Below are 2,039 nucleotides of genomic sequence, written 5' to 3'. Positions count from 1 at the left end.
GCCTGACTGCTGGGCGGTTGCTCGTGGTCGACGCCCGTGTTCCTGACCTCGACTACTTTTTTTTTTCTTTTATGTTGCAGGTAGATTCGAATCGACACTCGTCGCCGCTGTTAGATCCGTGGTTCAGTGGATACATAATCACACGGATGCTGTACATTAACAAATAACAGGTCTTTACTGGAGGAGGGTAAACTCTAGACTGGGGTACAGAGGCATGCGCAAAGCTTATATACCGGTGTGGTCACTGCCGGTACTACAGTATACAGGAGCTGTAAAAAGTAGTTCTGACTTAAAGGCACATACACTACAGAAAGGAACATTGTTGAAGTGTACAGTTTTGTTCAGAGAATGTTAGTGATGGGAAATTAAGTCAGAATCTGGGCGTCAGCATTTCACCTTCTCCCTGAACAGATTTTTCTGGAGGCGGCGTGCATCAATGGTTTCCGTAGTGTAGCGGTTATCACGTTCGCTTTACACGCGAAAGATCCCCGGTTCGATCCCGGGCGGAAACATTATGGTCAAGAGTATTATTTACGTACAGTAAATTAATATACAGTGTGTAAAATCAGATAGGTGATAAAATTTCATCAATGAATAAAGTTTCGCAAATTATTAAAGTTAAGTTATTGAAGTTTCGACTGTCCCTCAGTGTGAGCATTTCTTTCATTCTGCAAAATCAACGCTGTCGGTTAATGAATGGTGATTAAAACAATTAAACCACTAAACTACCAGAAAACACTTTAAAGAGTTTATCACAATTGCTAATATTTCTTATCTTTTTTCTTTTGTTTTTTCAGCTCTTGGTCCTTTTCAGCTCCTGACTGCGGATATTCCTCTGATTAAACTTGAACAAAATGCAATATCTCGGAGCCCCGGCCTTGGTTAACACCAACAGATCTAAATCGCATTTCAGGCACGGAGACAAACCCATTAATTACTCGCTCTTCCCCAGCTGCAGTGCTCAGGTTGTTATTGTCCATCCCAGGGACCCGGGCCAAACCTCCCCATACACCGAGCACAGGCTCAGGAAAACCCGGGGGAGATTATATCCCGGTCACTGAGCCTCCGAGCAACATTGAACAAGCACCCGGACTGAAACTTTCTAAATCCGGAAGTGAGAACTTGCAAGTGAGCTTTCCAACAGTCAGGCTGGTCGGGAGATCTATGGCGCTGCGTTCAAATCGCACTCTACTGAAAGCGTGCGTTCAAATCCCACTTCTCACTTTGCTTATATTTAATTACTAAGTGCAACTCATTTCTTTTGACGCCACTGTGAAATGCTTTGGGGCATCCCTCAAAAGTGGGATTCAGTGGTTCACCTGCTCGCTTAACATTTCCATCTGACCTGGTACTGAAAGTGGAGACGTTTCCGCAGTGTAGGAGCTATCAGGTACGCGGAATCATTTTGTTGGATCTTGCTCCTCTTGCAGGTCCAGGGGCCGGTTTGCTCTCCTGTGAAAGGACATAAGAACATAAGAACAAAAGAATTAGAAGCAGGAGTAGGCCATATGGCCCCCCAGTCTGCTCCGCCATTCAATCAGATAATGGCTGATCATCGACCTTAACTCCACTTTCCTGCCTATCTCCATATCCATTGATTCCACTACAGTCCAAAAATCTATCGATCTCTGCCTTGAATATACTCAACGAATGAGCATCAACAGCACTTGGGGCAGAGATTTCCAAGGAAAGTGGCTGCAATCCTTTTAAATCTAACAATGGCTGACGTCACAAGCACCGAACATTTTTAAGCAAACTCCTAAATTAGAGTGTGTAAAATCAGAAGGGATAAAATTTCATGACATGCAAAGCAGGGAAATTACTGTGTGAAATGGGACGTGGATAACATTAATATCAATATTTTTCTGCCTGACATGGTGGTGGAAGCAGATTCAATATTAACTTTCAAAAGGGAAATAAATTGAAAAAGAAACACTTGCAGGGCTTTGGGAAAAGAGCAGGGGAGTGGGAATAATTGGATCTCTCTTTCAAAGAGCCAGCACAGGCACTATGGGCCGAATGGCCTCCTTCTGTGCTGG

The 2,039-nt window shown here is 43.7% G+C and overlaps 1 non-coding gene across 1 annotated transcript; it reads left to right on the top strand.

Annotated features, from left to right (window-relative positions):
• The first annotated feature begins 439 nt into the window (after positions 1-439).
• trnav-uac (transfer RNA valine (anticodon UAC)) lies at positions 440-512 on the top strand. The gene has a single exon. It is a non-coding gene; the product is annotated as a tRNA-Val (tRNA).
• The last annotated feature ends 1,527 nt before the right edge of the window (positions 513-2,039 follow it).

The sequence above is a fragment of the Somniosus microcephalus genome, unplaced genomic scaffold (genome assembly GCF_052327205.1).
Source record: "Somniosus microcephalus isolate GS21.2 unplaced genomic scaffold, FLI_Smic_1.0 scaffold39, whole genome shotgun sequence".
In the NCBI taxonomy this organism is placed as follows: Eukaryota; Metazoa; Chordata; class Chondrichthyes; order Squaliformes; family Somniosidae; genus Somniosus; species Somniosus microcephalus.
Note: the sequence above shows the minus strand (reverse complement) of the source record. Positions and strands in the feature narration are given on the sequence as shown.